Raw genomic sequence first — 20,735 nt, 5'->3', positions numbered from 1 at the left:
TTGAGAGGGTCAAGCAGCATAGGACAGAAGGGCACAAGGACTGACATGAATTTAGTTAGTAGGGCTATGAAATACGGCTAGGACTTAATATTTGCTGGTGGGCCCAACTGATGCTTAATTTAGAGCACAGACTAAGTAGCACAATATTTAAAAAATAAAATAAAGCCAGAAGCACCAACTAAAGAGGAGAGTTTGCAGAGACAGTTCGTCTGCTGACAGTTGTTTTTAGATTCCAGTGACCATTGCTAGCCCTCAGTGCCTATTTCAGCCAGTGCTGTTCCTGGAACCAAACCTTAGTGGGAGTGGTGTGTGATCATTAGTGGGGGATATGTGAGTTAATGAAGATGGTCAGTTGCATTAATAAATTCACTACAGCCGTACAAGGGTAATACTTACAAAGGAGTCAATATGATCTTTGAAAGGAGGTGTTGGCAATTTGCAGAAATGCAATAGTAGAGATTAAAGCAAACCCATATGATACAGTAGACTGTGTTCAGAGAAAGGTGTGCAGGGATGGAAAGTAGGAAAGGAAAAAAGGAGAAATGACAATCAGAAATTTTAAGTGAAGGTCAATATTTATGAAAGGTTTTAAGAATACAGAGGATACATTTAGAGATAGCATGCAAAGTAAGGATGCAACACCGTAAAAGAAAGAGCATTATTTGCATGTGTTATTGTGCTCCATTAGATACGTTCAACAGGCTCTAGATTCAGATGAACAGTATGTCAAATACCACCAGACCACTGATTCAGTAAGGACAGCTGAACAGCTCAGGGGTTGTAACTGTAAACTAATAACTGGATGCATATATTTGGAAATATCAAGAGATTTAGGTAATGCTTGAAAAAACAGTAACCTCTTGATCATAACAACGTGAACAAATAAAGGAGTAAGTATTACAGACATTGAAAGGAGATTCTGCACATGCAGAAGCAGATGGATTTTGTTGTTCACCCTTAAAGGTTGGCTCACAGTATTAAAATGGATAGCTTTGGAATTTGACATTTTTCAGTAAGTGGCTGCAGATTAGTTCTTCCTGAGAGCACCATCCTTCGGGATAAGATAGGAGAGAGGGTAGAGATGTAGTTTCAGGTTTTCAGTGTGAGGACGTTTCTTGGCCCTGCCTGTACTTTTGTCTGTTCCTAACTGCTGTGTCTTGAAGGTTGGGGAGGAACAATTTCACACCTCTTTGTGCCACTGAAATAAATGGAGCTAGTGTGCAAAGTTCCCCTGGGGTGGACTATAGAAACATGAATCAGTCAAGCCTTGATTTGTATAACCGCAAAGAATTCATTACATTCATGTTTTGTTTTTTGAGGATTTTATATAAACTTCTCTAAAGCTGTGCACGAACAGCAACAATGCACTCTTTCCTTACACAAAGAACAGGTACATCGCTGCAATAGCAGTGCAAGATTTCCTAAGACTCAGATTGAGGGGTGTAGAGATCCTTAATGCAGGAAGTTCTGTTGCACTGATATGGGACCTGTTTTCCTATTTTAACCTATTTCTTTCAAAATAATCTTGAGGAAAACCTTCAAAATCCTTCTTGAGCGAAGGGGACTTGCTCACAAGTCAAGTTTGAGAGGCACTAGTGGTGGGAATTGGTAGCACCAATGGTAGATGTGGAAGACGCCAGTGATAAAGGTGGGTGGCAGCCTCTTAAAATTTTGGGCACCTGCGCTTTTTCCTCCTTACAAATTAAGTACTGAATACACCTGTTATGTAAGGCATGCACATTTTGGTGATGGCTCATCTGCTGTGTTAGTACAAGTAGAAAAATATGTTTTCATTGTGGTTTTAACATTTTTAATTACAGGGTTGTAATCTTCAGATTATGTGATAAGTGAAAATTGTTGTAATTTAATTGGTCCATGGATGTGCGTGATAGAAGCTGGATTTCATCTTCCTTTCCGATGTAACCTTGTATTCCATCTTTGTGGATGAGTTCGATATGTTGTTCTGGAACCTTTATTTTTAGGTCATGATCAGAAGTCTGTGATCCTTCTAGTTTCTCTTTGCTACATTAAGTGCTTATTTCTTGGAGATAGTGAAATCCCTACTCTATTTTATTCTCTGAGGTTCAAGTGAGGAATGGCCACATTTTCAGAATTCTTCTAAACTTTGGGTAAATTACGGTAGTCAGTATCTTTTCTGTTAGTGTGAACAGAGAAGGATGTACTACAGTACGGAAAAACAATAAGTTATGGGGCCAATTGAAGCACAGATTTCTTTGTTGGGAATACGTCTTGAGTTTCATCTGTAAAAATATTGTTATTTTACAGTTTATTGCCTTGTAGGGTGCAGAGACGTCTGAGCCTGTGAAAAGTGGTAGTGAATCAAAAGGTTCAGAAGTTGCCTTACCTCTGTGTTTTTAGGTTTCCCATCTACACCCCCCCCCGCTGTCCATTGTTGCTCCCTGCATTTCTCCTCTAGTTCGTTTTTCATCCCCGGATCCCCATTCTCGCTGCTCTCCCTTGTCCCCTTCCCATCCCTATTGCGTCTTGTTAAAGATATTCCCTTTTTTTTAATGCCCTTCCCCCATTCCACCACAGAAAAAAACATCAAGAAAGCCAATTAGCTCTTGAAGAGCTATTTGGCCGTGTTAATGTTTTTAAAAGATGTTGCACATTAGTGCAGCTGCTGTGCAACATGACTTAAAGTAAACAAAAAAGCACTATGACGCGGTCAATTCTCGCAGCACCATAGCACTTTGTTTTTATGCAAAATGTTAGGGCTGCACCACCTCAGATGGCCATCTCCCATAACCAATAGCACCCTTCCAATTCGCAGACAGGGACAAAGGGGGGCCTATAGACTCATTCCGGATCTGTTTTACTGTAGCCGTACTATGCCCGTTTACTCCCCTGTTGTTGCCTGCTCTAAGAGCTCAGGGACAAATGAAGAAGTCACCCCTGCAGCAGCAGGCAAGGCAGCCTGTTTTCGTTTGGAGACATGCATGGTGCACTCTTTTGTGACCTAACGATGCGTGTTCTTGGATTGATGAGCTCTCTTTGACTCTTGGCTCAGGCCCGGTTCCAGAAATTTATTTATATCGGGATTGGCCAAGAGTGCATTCGGGCGGGCCAACGTGTGCCCAATTTTCGACAATTGTGGAGTTAGCCTACAAGCGCAAGATTTATGTTATATTTTCTTCCAAACAGTCATATGGAGCATGTGGAGCGTTATTTGATATTGAAAGCTGATGTCTATGCACGTCAGTCCCAACCCTCAGGCTCCAAAAAGGGCACCTCGATACTAAGCAGATTGTAATAGTAGTCTAAGATTAAGGAGAACCCTGTAACCACACCCATGCCTTTGTATCTTTGCACTAGTAAAACTGGCTATTTACTCCTTGCAATTTGCCCAACACCTATTATTTTACACACTGTGATCTTTCTAACTATTTATTATCATGTCATTCTTTTGCTTTCCTTGATAAAAAAAGTTTTAAAAACAACAACACTCTGGAACAAATGAAATCTGTCTTCTTGATACAGGAGAGCAGTTTTCATACCGGGCAGTTGTATAACTGGTAATTGCAGTTAAAGAGGTAACCTTCTGGGGAGAATCAATCAAAGAGCCCCAGGGGCATCAGCCCTCTTTGTGGGCTCCAGGGCATTATGATATTACAGAAGAGGGCTCCTTGGGCAACCCCTACTGTAATACTGGTAGCGCTGGAGCATATGTAGAGCCAGCTCTATCTACAGAGCACATCCCCATGCAAACGAAGGAATAACTTTGCTTCTACACACGCTCCATATCATGGATGCGAACGCAGGTGCAAAAAGACCCTTAGGATGCGGACCAGCCGACTGGACTACGGGAACGCCCTATACGCAGGAACCACAGCCAAACTTCAGAAACGACTTCAGCGCATACAGAACGCCTCCGCACGACTCATCCTCGACATCCCTCACCACAGCCACATATCTGCCCACCTGAGAAAACTGCACTGGCTCCCCGTCAGCAAAAGGATCACGTTGAGGCTCCTCACCCACGCACACAAAGCGCTCCATGACATGGGCCCCGAATACCTCAACAACTGCCTCACCTTCTACACTTCGACCCGCCAGCTCCGCTCCGCCAGCCTCGCCCTCGCCACCGTTCCACGGATTCGCAGAACCACCACCAGAGGAAGATCGTGCTCCTACCTGGCCACCAAGACATGGAACTCCCTCCCCGCCCACCTACGAATGACCCAGGACCACCTCACCTTCAGGAAACACCTCAAGACCTGGCTATTCGAGCAGTAGCAGCAACCCCCCCACCCCCTAAAGCACCGTTAGACCCTCACGGGTGAGTAGCGCGCTCTATAAATGCATTGATTGATTGATTGACTGACAGTATGCCACAAAAAGGTGGTGCACAGTCGGTGTGCTTCCTTATGCCAGCCTTCTGGAAGGTGCCAAGGGACTACCATGGACCCCCAGACATTGCCCTTTAGGCAGGTGCAGTCACATACTGCACCTGCCTGCAAGGGGATCTCTCTACCCTCTATCAATTACAGGCAGCATTTCGACTGCATTTGGAAACATGATTTCTATACTTTTAAACAGCTGTTTCGTATTTCAATGAAAGCTCTGCTCCAGGGCAGGTGCAAGTTCCCGGCTGTCCTGAGGGCAGAGTATTTATTGTACCAGGGTGCACAATCCCTGCTTAAACCCAGCACACCTTTTTGAGGTGGGCGGACAAAAGATAGTGTTGAAAAGGAGTTCTCACAAGCTGCAGTTGCAATCCGCATAACAACTGCAGATAAATACATTTCATGAAGGACTGGAAAAGCTTCAGCATAATCATGCACCAGTGCACAAATGGTGACATCTGCACCAGAGTAGCTCCTTGCGGTGAGGTGAGATATGTGTCGTCAGGGTGTGGATACATGAGGTGGTGGCAGCACTGACTTTGGCTGTCATGTCAAAGTTGCAGTCAGTGGCGATCCCGAGGTTGTTGACATGGTCGATGGGGGTGGGAGTTGGTCCTAGCTCTATTGGCAACGTGTAGTTGCACATAGAAGAACTCTCCCCAAAGATCACAACTGCAGCCTTCTCAGTGTTTAATTTCAGGACTTCATTCATCATTCATAGTTCATTGTGATATAAATTCTAGGCAGGTTCTGTTAAGGGGAGAGAACCGCTGAGGGCCTGCAGTTTTTGAGGCTCTATTTACAAATAGTGAAAGTTTGTGCTTGTGTATCTTGAGTATATGGGATCTACATATGAACATGTGCAGTTTGAGTGAGTATTGTATGTGTGAGCATGCCTATCGTGTTTTTGCGCATGTATATGGCATGGCCATTCTGGTGTAGGTGTGTCTGTGTTCAGTGTTTGTGTTAGCCTGGTGTGAGTGTGCTTATATGTTGTGGGTTTGGTTATAAACATGGTGTTTATGCATGTGGTGAATGCTTGTATATGTTGTGTTTTTTGCGTTCATTCAACACTGGATGAGTGTGCAAAATGATATTGATAAAACTACACAATAACTTATTTGAGGAAAGCAGATAGCATGTATTGGAATGCGATGCAGGTTTGGGTTCTGAAGGTCTGAAGTACCACACACTCTGCAGCTTCTGTGCATGAATGTTAGGAATTGCATAGCAGGTATGGCCAGAACTCATTAATCATGGTGTATTTACCAAGAGTTTATGTATTCTCCTAGCGTTTTTAAATAAATGCCATCATAATTTGTAAAACGTTTAATAATATGGAACAATCATAATTGGCTCAATGTATATGAAACAATGTCATGTAAAAAGACTATGGCCTTACAGATATATCTTTTAAAGTCAAGAGTTGTTCCTTGTGAAGGCAGCAGAACATTGGGCTGCTTTGCACGGAATATGACTCGTTATTTCGCATACCTTTACTTCGCAGCTTTTTACTTTGATGTTTTTACTTAGCAAATAACGTTACAATGCATGTTTTTAGTTCGCGTACCTTTACATTGCAAGTGTTAATGTATGCGAACTAAAAACGTGCCTAGTAATAAAAACAGACATTTACTCGGCTTATTTTTCCTAACCCCTTTTTTGAATGCAAAAAAACAACACTACACTAAATACTAAATACAAATACACTACCCTACACATCACAAACTCTTTAAAACACTACCCAAACCCTCAAACACTACACTACCCTACAATACTTAAACACCACTACACTACCCTAAACCTTAAATCACTACCCCCAGGACGAGCCTCCCCCTTCCCCCAGCCCGCTCCCTACACTTAAACACTACCCTGCACTCACCAGACACTACCCTAAACCCTAAAAAACTACCCTACACTACACAAACACCACAACACTGCCATAAATCACTACCCCAGCACGACACTGCCCTTACCCCCATTCCTGACCCTACTCCCAAACACTACCCTGCATGCACCCCGACACTAACCTAAACCCTAAAACAGTACCCTACACTACAGAAAAACCACAACACTACCCTAAACCATAAAACACTACCCTCAGCACGACCCAGCCCCTACCCCCAAGACTGTCCCTACACTTAAACACTACCCTGCCATAAATCACTACCCCAGCACGACACTGCCCTTACCCCCATTCCTGACCCTACTCCCAAACACTACCCTGCACAACCCCCCGACACTACCCTAAACCCTAAAACACTACCCTACACTACACTGACACCACAACACTACCCTAAACCCTAAAACACTGCCCTACATTAACACCACAACACTACCCTAAACTCTAAAACACTACCCCCATCACGGCCCTGCTCCTACCACCAAGACGGTCCCTACACTGAAACACTACCCTGCACGACCCCCGACACTACCCTAAACCCTAAAACACTACCCTACACTAACACCATAACACTACCCTAAACCCTAGAACACTACCCCCAGCATGACACTTCCCATACCCCAATTCCTGTCCCTACCCCCAAACACTACCCTTCAAGACCGCAGACACTACCCTAAACCCAAATACACTTCTCCACTACACAAACACAACTACACTACCCTTAAACCAAAAAGACTACCCCCTGCACGACCCTCCCCCTATCCTAAACCCTTAAATACTACACAGCCCCTCTTACCTCTCTTTCCTCGGATCCTGTCTTCTCCGGCTTCCTGCGCCTTCAGGGTTTCATGTCGTTGTGATGAAACGGAAGCGCATCCGTTTCCATACAACGATGTGGATAGCCTTTGCTTCACAAGCGTTACAACGCATGCGATGTATCAACTTGCGTAGTAAAGACTACGCGTTGTAACATCGCATGCGTTGTAACTCTTGCAAAGTAATGGTACGTGGTGTAAAAACCGCGTACTAATGGATGTTTACCCATTGCACGTGTCGGCCATGTGTCTTTAACTTTATTCATTGACAGTTGAAATATGTGCAGCACGCGTTAGACTCAGCACGCGCTAGGCTCACGTTATCACTCCACCCATTGTGAGCCTAAAAAAGAAGATGCCGCTCTACGAGACGCGCTTGCTCTCGTCATTTCATGTTTGAACTCACCTGATTTCCATCGTCGGAGCTTCCGCCCTTTGGATTCCTCCTTCCCAGACACGCCTCCTGTGTTCCTGTTTGCTTCCGTTGTCAGGACAACACGACAACTTCCTCTACATCAAAGAACAAGCATTTACAATGCAACGGTTTCGCCTTTGGAAAAGTTAGAGCTATTGGCAATGTAAATGACAATGCCATTTATTTATCGGTTTTCAAAACCAACACATAAATACAAATTTTGTCATTTACAATGCCAATAGCTCAAACTTTTCCAAAGGCGAAACCGTTGCATTGTAAATGCTTGTTAGCAAATGGTGTCGACAGAACGCTTTTTTTGTCTTATCGTTGACGTCATAGAGCAGTTTGAGTCAGGTCGGATAAAAGAAGTCACATTTAGACACGAAGAGTGAAGCTTTTCAAGTGAAAATATGTTTAAAGGAAGGGGTCGAGCCCGGCGCATGCAGATGAATTCAGCAAGGTAGCCAGCGTTGAAACATGCCAGCAAGTTTAAAATAACAGCTTGGTGAATGTCATAAGAGACATGCATAACAGTCACAGATGCTGTGTGCCCTGTAGTGCGGGGGACGCCCATCCCACACGATGGGAGCAGGCGGTTTTGGCAGGAGATACGCCAGGTCGTGGTCAAACATCTTGGCACGAGAGATGCACACTCCTAGCTCGGGTACAATTGTGAGTTTCTTATTTTTCCGATTTAACAAAAGAAGCTCTCAGATGACTGATTGCAATTGTGATTTGAGTGATGTTATTGAATCCGTATGCTCAATATAAAAGATTGCTTTTTGTATGACAGTGTTCCGTGACTGGTAGATATTTATTAACCTCCCTAAAGCATTCATAGCATGCTACTTGCCGACAAGTGTTTCAGCGCCTCGACAGGGGTAGTGAGCGCTATATAAATACAATTACAATAACGTTTTAGCCCTTGGATACAGGCAGCTTTATTTGTCTGTTGACAGAGCTGTTGTTTCCAATAGAGAATATATGCCGAGTAAGCTTTAAGTCTGGCCCTTGTCAAATCCAATTGAACTCCCTTTGGTAGCCGCGCCGGCCGCTCTCAGCCACGTGTGGACATCCGGCTCGTTGTGGACATCCGGCTCGTCGGAGTCTGTGAGGCACAGAAGCGCCAAGCACCCCCAGCGAGCGCCGGGAAGCTGGTGCGCTTCTCTGCACTTGGGACGGCAGGCCAGGGGTGCGCAACTCACTTGGAGATCCCTCGGCGGGGTCGGGTCATCGATGACTCAGTCTCCTCTCCCCGCAATCTTCTTTGGACGAGGCTCCGGCAGCTTCTGAGAAACGACCCGGGTGACGAGGACCAATCAGGTCGCGGCTCTCTCGGCGAGCCCCCAGTGACGTCAGCGGGGTCTTCCCGACGGCAGCCAACCACAGCGCGTCCTCGCTATGACGCGTCGCCGGGAGAACCAATCACAGCGCACTGAGTGGTTCAACTAAAAACCCATGGCGGTTTCACGAAAAAACGTTACAGCGGGAAATCAAGTGAATTTTTTTTATATAATTGAAAAGAAGCAATGATCAGCAAGCGTTCGTAGGAAAGTGCAGCACCTCTTTGGACACGGACGGCGGGAGGGGGGCGGGAGAGGACACGGACGGCGGGAGGGGGGCGGGAGAGGACACGGACGGCGGGAGGGGGGCGGGAGAGGACACGGACGGCGGGAGGGGGGCGGGAGAGGACACGGACGGCGGAAGAGGACACGGACGGCGGGAGGGAGGCGGGAAACGTGCACAGGACAGCGAGGGGGGGCGGGGAGGCACACGGAGGGGGGCGGGAATGGACAGCGCATCTGAAATCACTTTCAGTGAAAGGGGAGGGAACGGGAAAAAACGAAACTCCGCCCAGGGAAAAAATCTCGGGAACGCCCCCGAATCTGGTCCGGCCTTGACGGACAGATCCGGCATCCAATGGCTAGCCTCCATTTATGGAGCTAGCCAATGAGAGCCGGGGGACGTTCCCGAAGTCCTTATTGTAAACAAAGGATTTCACCTGCGCCGAAAAGCTGCGCAGAGTGCAGCCTTCGGCAGGCGAAACCCAAAAAGGCGATTAAAAGGTATTTCCCGACACCCTTGGGTGCCGAAAACAGCGCGCACAATCATCCTTCAGGTACTTTGTTATTTTTACATTATATGAACAGTAAAACTTGTGCGAAGCGCACGAAGGTACATTTCTTTCATTTAGCACTTTTTTAGCATGATAAAGACTTATAAAGAGAATAAGACTCATCTTTAATCTGTTATTGGAAATATTGTGATTCAGAGACTTTGGACTCCTTTCTTGCGATGACATTGGCTTTATGATAAAGAAATAAGCAGCATTTTCTTTAGTAAGTTTATTACATAATTTTGAGAGATCGTATTCATGAATATATGATTATATGCAGTAAAGGTGACACATATTATTTGTTTTAATACAGAAAAGCTATATTTGCAGACACTGTTCATGTTTTTTCCAGAGGATGGACAGTGCCCATATCTCATCTTGTGGATTGTGCAAAATACAGAAAAGAAGGTATAATTTGACGAACAGTAATTAGTAATTCAATATTGAAAACTGTGAGCATTATTGAAAACTGTGCACACAAGTGGGTGTTATTCACTATTCTTTAATTATATTTAAATACCAGAAAGTCAAGGGTTAATAAATCCTGCAGTATAGCTGTATAGAGTGCAGTCAGCACCACGGATGCATCTTGACCCACAGGACGCATTATATATTTGTGTTTCTTTTTTATTTTATCCCATTTTCCCCCTTCCCCTGGAAGTCTATTCTTGTCAGGCTGTGATTTGAGTACAGCCGGACAGGCATAGCTTTTTGGGGGCAAAGAGAAGAATCGTCTCATCTCTCAAATTGAACATCCTGGATTCAAGGTGTGTGAAAGACTTGACAATGAATGATCAGCTATGTGACCTCTCACTGTATCTGCAAACCTTATCAACCCTAGTGCTATGCAGTGAAATGTAAAAAGTAACCAAATACTATTTAGGAAATGTGACCAAATAGAGCGGATGAAATTTTGTCTTAAAAATTGTACATATTTGGTTTTAACATAGCTGTATAAAGTACATGCTGCGATGTACGCAGAGACTATCTATCCATTTATCTGAAAATCATACTTTGTTTGTGGCAAAAGTTGAGCAATTTACATTTTTAAATATACCAGCAGAATTAATTATTTAATTCTGAGGCAATTTCAGATAATTAGCCTTAATGCCACCATATGTATGTCATGCCACATTGCATAACTATTGGTAACTCTTTATTGAACTGATTTTTGATCAGTGCAGTTGTTAGTATAGATAAAGAGTAAGATCTCTATAAACAGAAAAACTGAAATTATGCAGTGGGGAGGAGCAAATTATGCGGCAGGGTTGACTAAAATATGCAGAAAGGAATGTGGCATAATGATTCACATTTTGTGATAATATTACTTCATTAGGTATACATTTGGCGGTCAGCAATGGGCAAACTGGCGCTCTAAGGACTATCACAAGTACACATCAGTTATGGCATGTAAACTGGCACGGTGCATAAGGTAGGGAAAAACCACCAAATCCCCATGTGTGAGGCCAGCAGACCACTCCACTATATATACAAATCCTCTGCACACATTTAAAAGTAAATACATAAAGTTTCATAAAATATCACAATGATGTTTGCCTTTGTATTTTCAGATGTCTTTAATTCAAGAGCCTCTTAGCCAACACGTATTTTGTCGCTGTTACGGGGATTACCCCACGACTTCTTCAGGGCTAAGGGAATATATAAACAAGTACTTGTTCGTGTATGCAATGGTAGTATCCTATATCACTCACAACTTCCCAAATTGACTGGATTTGCACCAATCTTTCATTACTCTCCCTAATAAATTCATGTTCCTCCTCACTCAGACTACAAACCCATTTTCAATCCTATTTGTTTTCAAGTTAGGATGCTCAAATGCTAAGAAAAGGTTACACAGCGCCCAGAGTCTTTAGATGCAGGCAGAGTTTCCACCTAAGCATTAAAGTCTAAAAGATACTGCGACAGACATTCTCTACTGTAAAATATACTAACAAAAACATTACAAGCGCGACCATAGGAAAGAGGTAATTGTGGCAATTTCTGACTTTCATCATTTCTACATTTTCTACTAATAAATTCAACTATGGATTTTCCTAGAGACATATCCCTATCTGTTAACTTCATGTGAATTAAAAAATCCTCAACTTGAGGAGGTGAAATGTATCCAACTGAAGATATTAGGCACAACAGGCCAACTTATATTGTTAATATCATTATCAACCAGAATATACTAACACATTTGCAGCATCTTTGTCTGCAGTCAGTAGCCATCATCGAATAAGTAAAAACAAAAATGAGACAGGAAATCCCGAACTCTAAAAAGGTACAAAATCAGAAACTGTATTTATTACGAAGTATTTCAGTCCAAGAATCAGACCATACAATTCAAGATACCCTACTATTTTTTGTCTGGATTCAGCATTAGTTTTCACTCTTTGTGTGAGCTGCACAGATCCACTGTGCGATTCCAGCACACTTCACTGCAGTGTTAGTCACAGGTGTCTGTAGGGTTGGTGGAAGTTCACACGTTGGTTGATGTACGTTGGTCCTTGATCGTGGAAGGCTTTGTAGGCGTGGATCATTATCTTGAATTGGAATCTCTGTTGGATGAGGAGCCAGAGAAATACCCAGGGACTCCATCCCAGGGTCCTAAAGTAAACAAAAAAATATTATATAAGAGGAAAAGTATGGAAACCTTGACTCTCTAAGACTTCGGAGGGGGATTGAGAGGGACATCTCCAAAGCATTAAAACATGTTTTCCCACGACAGGACCCAGCGTGGCCCTCTCATGAAGGTAATGTGGTGCACCTGTGTGGGCTGCTGAATAATCTTTACCCCTATGGTACCAGGCCAGTTTCATTGGTTGAAGCTTGAGCAGCAGTGCAGTGGGAGTAACACAAAAAAAGATTATATATACATACATACATACATATATATATATATATATATATATATATATATATATATATATATATCTACTAGCAGCCCGCCCCTCCCTTGTTCGGGAGCAATCAGGCTTCCCCGACCCCCGCCCCGACATTGTCCAGCAGCCCGGGACCCCGCCCGCCCCGACATTGTCCAGCAGCCCGGGACCCCGCCCGCCCCGACATTGTCCAGCAGCCCGGGCCCCCGCCCGCCCCGTCCCCCGCCTGCCCCGACCCTCGCCTGCCCCGACATTGTCCGTGGGTCCCCCGGAGCCTTACCTCAGCCGCCGCTCCTCCCCCGCGCTCCTCATTTCACCGCTCCTCGCCGCTCGTCACCGCCGGTCCTCACCGCCTGTCTGCCGCACGTCACCGCTCCTCCCCCACGCCATGTCCGCCGCTCCTGGACGCCGCTCCTCCCCGTGCTCCTGACGTCAGCACGCAGGTCGCGGCCGGCGCTACTTCGAAGGGACTACTTTTTTTTTAAGGTACATTTTTTAAATAACGCATATTTTTATAGTTTATATAGCCTATGTCCATCTGCACACCCTGATGATTACAATGATGTATCGGGTGTGTGGATTGGCGCTGTGGTTCCCGAGTTTACCCGCCTCAAAGGTTCAAAGTTCTTGCTTTATAATAGTAGTATAGATATGTGTGTGTGTGTATATATATATATGTGTGTGTGTGTGTATATATATGTGTGTGTGTATATATACATATATGTGTGTGTGTGTATATAAATATATATATTGGGGTTGGGGTATGTGGGGGAAAGAGGCACCAGCAGGGAGTTGTGTCAGGGCCTAGCCAGCTGCCTCAGGTGAGTTGGGTGTCCATGGGGAGTTTCGTGCAGGCTCTGAACCGAATCCCCTCGGTGCTGCGCACCACCATGGGCAGTTCAGTATTGGGCGCAGAGAGTACTGTAGTACCGCAATAAAAAAAATAGTATTTACAATGGGGGGGGGGGTCAGCGGGGTGAGTTGGCTGAATATAATCAAACAACCTCAGCAGGCTTCTACTTACAATACATTATTCACTTGTGGATTTCTGTGCACATACTGACATAAAAAAGTTATTAATTAGTGTTATCAACAAATTATATATACTGGAAATGTATAAAGTACAAAAAAAGTTACTAACCTTCGAGACTCTAACTTCAGATTCCTCAATTTGTGACTATTCCCCCAGGTGTCAGACTGGATTCAGAAACTTTAAAACAGTACTCCTGCGTGCCGGTAGGGGGCAGCGCGGGGCTCCGTGCTGACATTGTTGCACTCCATAAGTGTCATGCAGAGATGCAAATACACACCACCCACGCGTGCTGACGTTTTTTGCTTTGTAGGCTATCCACACACCCAAGAGCAGAACCCTTGGGCAGATTTGCATAACCAGTATACAGATTTATAGATTGAGATCTTCTTAGATGGCATAGAGGCTAGTTCACAGAATGGGGAGGGGTCCAACAGAAAGATAGTTACTGAATGTAAGTAACTTGTTCTTCTGAGGTGTAATTCTAACTGCAGATTACTCACGTTGTGCATAGATAGCACAATGAGCAGGTAAAATTCCCCTGTCAATAGGCCTGTTTGGCAGCCGTAGCGGCTGAAGCCTGAAGCCGAAGCCTGCCAGGGATGCCAGAGACGCTGTATGCTATGTGCTGGGCTCCGGGAGGGTAGCGTGAGCCGAGCTGCTATTACAGAGGGGGCGAGAGGCGCTGAAAGAGAGGCACTGAAGGAGAGCTGGGTTGGGAGGCCTCACCAGTGCCTTGTCAGCGCTCTAACATCAGTGTCTTCCAACGCCTTCAAGTTCCAGTGCTTTCCCGGCGCCCTGCCATCTTCCCGCTTTCTGGTTACCAGCGGCCGTAGCAGCCCACAACAACACGATTGTAGTGTCCCGAGGCGCAGGGTAGCGTTCCAGTCTACCCGCGCCGTCAGGGGTACGTCAGCATTGACGCGTGACGTAACGCGTCTGGTATAAATAAAGGTGGGCGTGGCCAACGGAGTTAGTCGGGACCACGCGGAGTCTAAGTGCGGTGTCCTAGTCATTATTTATGCGGCAGCGCCGCGTGTACAAACGCGAGCGCATTTAGGCCCACCACACTGGCAACGAGGGTCAAAGTACCCATGCTGTATCCATAATCCCTCTCTCACCTCAACATGCACCCCCAGAGTGCCAGCCCTCGGGAGACCCGCGATTTTCGCAGTGGGCCAGAGAAGGGAGTGTCTCCAGTCGATGGTGCCAGACAGGGGTGATCCCCAGGGCCTCTGCCAATGCCCTAGAAGAAGGTGAAGACGGAGCAAGCCCCACCACGCAGAGGACAGAGCCAGTGTCCCTGCGCCAAGTGACCCTACGTCAAAACCCAGGTCAGAGTGGCCGGACTGTCGTCCAGAGGAAAGAAGGGTGAGCTGACCCACGCCCCAGAACCACGTGAGCCTGCAGCAGCGCACAGGTCGGTGCAGCCAGATGGGAGGCAAGTGGGGAAAGAGCAGGAAAGAAGGGCGGCCACAGGGGGTACCCCAACATCACCGTTGGCGCCCAGAACAGCCTAGAACCGGACATTAAAGAGGTGACGGTGCACGTGCTGTGAGGAAGGTCTACGCACGTGTCAAAATGGCGTCAATCCCCGCCATTGTACCATTTGTAGTAGACGAGGCCCTGTCATCCCTAGCTTCAAGATGGAAAGACTGGACAGATCGCCTCCAAATCTACTTTGAGGGGGCAGACGCAGAGCTCTACTCCTCCATCTCGGAGGTAAAGACATCCACAGAATATACAAAACGCTAGTGGAAGCCACGCTAAAGACATACTACACCCTCCTCAATGCTTTGAACGTGCACTTTGAGCCTATGGCGAGCAAAGACTATGAAAGGTTTATCTTCCGTCAAGCCAAGCAGGAAGCTGAGGAGTCGCTGGACGCATTCCACTGGAGATTGAAGGAGTTAGCCAGTACGTGTGGATTCCGCGATGAACAGGAAGAAATCCGAGGACAGATAATTCAAGGGTGTTACTCTTCCAAACTTAGAGTCGCCATCCTCCAGGAAGATGGCAAACCACTGGCAGACATCCTCAAGCTAGGGTGCTCCAAAGAACTGTCGCTGGCCAGAGCCTCCCACAAGGAAGCAGCCCTTCATCCGGCCCATCAAAGTGGAGCAGGTCAACATGGCGAAGCAAGCGAACGTCGTGAAGCCAAAAGCACGCCAATATGGAGGCAGAAAACAGCAAGACAAGCACAAAGAATGCGGCTACTGTGGAGGCCAACCCCACTGCATGCAGGACTGCCCGGCGAAAGGAAAGAAGTTCAGCGCATGTGGGTGGATGAACCACTTTGCAGCGGTATGCAGATCGACAAAGACCAAGAGAGAAGCAGCACATGCTGTGGTGGAGGAACGAGACAGCGAAGATATGGACGTCGACATGAGCGACTACCCGGTCCATTATGTATTCGCTATCGACCAGCCACAAAGGAAGAAGCGACGCCTCCCGAAGTGCCGTATCAAGATCCATCAGCAAGACGTGAGAGCCACCATCGACACAGGAGCATCCATTGAGCTGATGGCGGCAGTGGCGTCACTAGGGTTGGTGTCACCCAGTGCGGTAACTCATGGTGTCACCCCCTCACGACTTACTCCATGATGGACCGCCTCCGAGTCCGCCAGTGACTGGCGGACTCGGAGGAGGTCCTTCATGCGGTAAGTCGCGGCCAAAGCTTGCTGACTGCCCTCCTTACATTCATTTATTGAATGTTTAAATGTTTAATCACTAATTGTAGAAATATAAAAGAAAACTGTTTATAAACATTTGTAAGTAAGGTGGGCTCAACAGCAAAGGCGCGGCATATGAATGTTTTTTCGCCACTGTGTTCTTAACCACTCTGCCCCTCCCCCCCCCGACCCTCCCGTACGCTTTGAAATTGACTCTCAAAGAGACTCATCTTTAGATCTACCCATCTGAATGCTCACTGAGAACTGGCGCTCTGAGAGGTGTGAACGGGATTATTTCCTTTAGAGTATTGTAGGTGAAAATCAAAACAATTTATTAAGATTGGCTAAACTCTTCTAAACTTACACTTGAATGGATGCGAACGCATTTTAGCTTTTACCAAAAAAATACCAGTATACTCATGGCACTACAACTAACAGTTTTACCCCCGTTGACCTTCTGTACTTTACTTGCCAACCTAGGTACGCTGATGCAGATTACATATACGGATTTCCTGACCCGTTATATATGGTGCCCCGGTGTTTTTAGGCTTTCTTACATTAATGAGTCCAGCAGATTAGATTTGCATTACATGCTACATAAACTCGGATAACTCAAAACTTATTATGCACAGTAAACATTACCAGTTTCTTTCCACTTGATCACATGGCAATTCGAAGTTATGATTAATCTATGCAATCAGTTGTTGCCCATATGTTCTTGAATGAGACAGGGGACTTGCACCCCTCCCTCCACCCCTCTTTCCCCCCCCCCCTCCTCGACTGTCCCCATACACTGCATGTAGCCTCGTTGGACCCCACCTTACACTAGATGCCCCGCACCGGAACCTGCAACGATCTCCCCCCTATTTCCCCCCTCCCCTGCCTCTCACACTCTCCCAACCCCCAGTTTTCCCAGCCACTATATGGGCGTAGGGAACAGTTTGTTTACTGGTCGAGTCCTCGGACTAGACCCTATTTCCTTGTTTTAAGTGAAGACACAAGAGAAGACACGTTACAAACAAGAGACAATCCCTCGAGACCTCATGCCGCCTGCGCATTGCGGAGACGGGACTCTATTCACATACCACAGGAGGTCCATATGGACATATGGCCACAAACGTGTTACACGTGGATAATACACACTGCTTATTGGACGCTGTCATGTCCCTAGCGTCCTCCCAGTGCTGTAACTGGGAGAACTCACTGACACTCTACCGCTCAGTACTCTGCACCCTACCCAACATGGTTGCGGACTAACCCTGCTGACTACATCTGCGCACTCCTATGCCTCAGTGAGCTATACTAATGCACACATCACCAGTAAAAGAGCAGCCGCACTGCCTCAGCGTTGGGAACGCATACATAATTGATTCCCCTCCCCCCTTTTTCGATTATCCACAGCTGACTGGTACACGACCTTTGGGACTTGGGGGGGATACATTCATGAGGGAAATGCTGGGTGACCACTGCGACACGAATCTTGAGGATAAAATGTAAAACCATGAGATCTGCCATTAACGTCATTAGTCAACAGATGGTTATACTAACTGGCACATGGAACTCGCCGCCGGACCACCGGGTTGTCGGCTGAATGGCTGTGTCATCCTGCTCAGAACCTAGCAGACTATTATCTGCTTACACAGTCTTTGTAGAGATGTGGATTGTGAATTGTATGATAACCGCATACTGCATAATAAAGATCTTCTTAATAAATTTTTTTTAAAAATGATTAATCTATGCAATAGTGTTCCTTCCTGTGAAAAGACAGAAGTAGAGAAACCTGCCACAGATCTTGACAAGGTTTCTCTTTGTGTGCCCCTTTTCTGCAAGAGGAAGGACTAACGTGTCAGGTTAATGATCTGTTCTCGAAAGACTCTTATGGTGCACACAAGGGTTGAAATCTAAGATGGGCTGCACCGGAATTTCTCTCTTTGTATTTAATGTTACCCACGGGCAATCACGCAAGGCCAACACAGGGAACCTGCATATAATAGAAAGAAGTGCACACTTTTGGAGCAAAAACACACCGACTCGAAATGTGCCACTGCCACTGCCAGGCAGTCGTACTTTGAATCTTACTAGAGACCCAGTTACTAGCTGCATGGAGAAAGCAGCAGTGTAAACAGACGGCTTGAGTGGTGCCGACTGTTCCTGCCATAGTATTCTTTCTGAGGAGTGAACTTAACAGTTGCCCTCTGAGGCTCTGTCCAGAAGTCGACATACAGAAGCACGTTACCTTTCTGCGCGCAGAGTATTCAACTAGCAAATCTCCTCTTTCAAAGCACAGGGCGATCTCCGGGCATCTTCTTATGTAAAGGGAAATCAAACGCGCTCCTTTCGACAACACCCTTCACGTGAGTTGAAAACGGCGGGTCAGGGAGCCACGTCATGTGAGTGACGATGGGACGCCAACGACGTATAGCTGAGCTTATTGGACAAATAATTTTGCAGTAGGCCGGGTAATGAGATTGCACGGAAACCCCTATAAATCTGTGCCCGTCGCAGATTAGGCTTCTGTCAGAAAGATAATGATGTCCTAGAGACTTTAACCCGCGCAATAGACTTTTATCAATTTTGAACACTGACTTTTTTTCAACAAAATAATAAACCCTTTATTTCAAATATATACTATATTATTGCATTCTTTCTATAGTTTCTGGTCATGCACTTCATTTAGCACGCCCTAAAACCAGGGGGCGAGTACACAGAATGCACTGCTGCATTGCCTGAACATTTTTGCATTACATTGCAGATTAGCAAATGCAATACCACGTGTGCGCCACCTGACCAATGCCAATTCGGTATTTTATACTAGCTTTTAGGTACAAACATCGGCGGAAAACTGCACAGGCACCAACGCAATATATATTCGGGTCACGGGTGCATTGCCGGGGAGCTCAGAGGTGTGGGTATGGTGGCTTATTACGGATGTTTGAAGCCGTGCACGGTAAACTCGAATATTTCACACCGTTATTCTCTGTGACACCTGCACTATTACGGCTGTTTTCAGTGTAGGAGTAACAATAACAAAAAACGTCATTGTGAATAAACACCAGTCCACCTCCCAACCTGATTGATTATGCCATGGAAACGATCGGGACCACCCTCTATGAAAAGAGCACCTCAATAAGCAAGGCGCGAGACCACTGACAAACAAGGGTTCCTCATCACCTGGGGTGACACCGTGAGTGAGCCTCTGCTTTAAATCGCTACATAAATCAGGACTCTTGTTTTATGTAGCGATTTAAAGCAGAGGCTCACTCACGGTGTCACCCCATATGATGGTGTCACCCGGTGCGGTCGGCACCCCCCGCACCCCTCTAGTGACGCCACTGGATGGCGGCCAATGTATATAACCAACTAAGCGCCCGGCCCCCATTACGCGAAGCCAAACTCAGAGTGTTCGCGTACGGACAGAAGACGCCTATTCCCCTAATAGGGTGTTTCAGGACGGAGCTGCAGCACCAAGACCTGAAAGTACCCACCACCGTATATGTCACCAAAGAGGGCAGCGGCATGCTAGTCAGTGGGCAATCAGCAGAAGAATTAAAGCTTATATCATTCGCCATGGCCGTACTGGAGGAAGAGGTAGACACCATCATGGAAGAGTTTGATGAAGTCTTCAAAGGCATTGGGTGCCTAAAAGGGAAGGAAGTCTCCCTCCACATTGACCCATCGGTCCAACCCGTAGCGCTGAGGCATAGGCGCATTGCGTTCCACCTGAGGAAAAAAGTCGAAGAGGAGCTGGAGATTTTGGAAAAGCAAGGTATCATTGAAAAGGTCAGTGGACCCACTCCGTGGGTGTCCCCGATCGTGGTAGCCCGCAAGCCGAAGCAACCAGGGCAATTCCGCATCTGTGTGGACATGCGCCTCCCGAATGCAGCTGTGAAGAGGGAACGACACCTAACCCCCACCATAGACGACATCCTGGGAGAGTTGAACGGTGCAAGATGGTTCTCGAAGATGGACCTTCGCTCTGGGTATCATCAACTACCACTCCATCCAGACTCTCGCTACATAACTACTTTTTCCACGCACGTGGGCCTCAGACGGTACCGGCGCCCAAATTTCGGAATTTCTAGTGCCGCGGAGGTATTTCAAAATACCATTCGAGAAGTCCTCAGTGGACTACCAGGAGTCCTAAATGTGAGCGACGACCTATTAATCTATGCATCGTCCATAGAAGAGCACCATCAGAGGTTGAGGGGAGTCCTTCAAAGGATCAAGGAATCTGGCCTGACCCTACACCGCGTGAAGTGCCAATTCTTACAAAACAAAATCAGTTTCTTTGGCTACACTTTCTCAGATCAAGGCATAGCACCAGACCCAGGTAAAGTGAGGGATGTTCAAGAAGCCCCAGCCCCATCCAACATCTCGGAGATGAGAAGCTTCCTGGGCATGGTAAACTTCTGTGGGCGTTTCGTACCCGACCTGTCCAACCTCACAAAGCCTCTTCGGGAACTGACGAAGTCCACTCCAACATGGCAATGGGGCCAAGAGCAGGAACTCGCTTTCAAAGCCACTAAGGCCGC

General features: G+C 46.3%; 1 long non-coding RNA gene across 1 annotated transcript in view; it reads left to right on the top strand.

Moving 5' to 3' along the window:
* The window catches only part of LOC144799024 (uncharacterized), a 126,621-nt gene that overhangs the window by 40,883 nt on the left and 65,003 nt on the right, over positions 1-20,735 (top strand). The window contains exon 2 of the long non-coding RNA XR_013603731.1: positions 9,969-10,024. This is a non-coding gene — a long non-coding RNA (uncharacterized LOC144799024). The remainder of the gene's footprint in view (positions 1-9,968; positions 10,025-20,735) is intronic.

Source organism: Lissotriton helveticus, chromosome 1_2, assembly GCF_964261635.1.
Source record: "Lissotriton helveticus chromosome 1_2, aLisHel1.1, whole genome shotgun sequence".
NCBI lineage: Eukaryota > Metazoa > Chordata > Amphibia > Caudata > Salamandridae > Lissotriton > Lissotriton helveticus.
The sequence above is the reverse complement of the archived record's forward strand: the minus strand, read 5'-3'. Positions and strand labels throughout refer to the sequence as shown.